Raw genomic sequence first — 420 nt, forward strand, 5'->3', positions numbered from 1 at the left:
TCAACATGCACAAAAGCATAGGAAAATAGGTCAATGCTGGCTTTCTACAATGACAAATTCTCTCTGGTGGCCTAGTATAAGTTTAGGCCTACAAAAAATGTATGTAACGTTAAGACAGATGTAAACAAAGATGGTAGAAATAGGTTTAAAAACGGTGCACTTTTCTTGGGAAAGTCTCAACCGAATCCTTGGGACGTCCCAACTGACGCTACCCAATTGAAGTTAACATTTAAAAAGGTTAAGGTTAGGATAGGTGTCAGGGCTTATGGTATGGACGTCCCAACGACACCGGATAGCGTAAAGCTTGCATTTATTTATTTGTTTACATGCTCATGTGATTCGTTTGCGTACCCATCCCCCACATCCAAATAAACGTGGTTACGTTGCGTACGACGTCACGTATAATATTGGGTTGGCGAT

This window comes from Oncorhynchus mykiss, chromosome 6, assembly GCF_057628025.1.
Source record: "Oncorhynchus mykiss isolate SJ-2025 chromosome 6, ASM5762802v1, whole genome shotgun sequence".
NCBI lineage: Eukaryota > Metazoa > Chordata > Actinopteri > Salmoniformes > Salmonidae > Oncorhynchus > Oncorhynchus mykiss.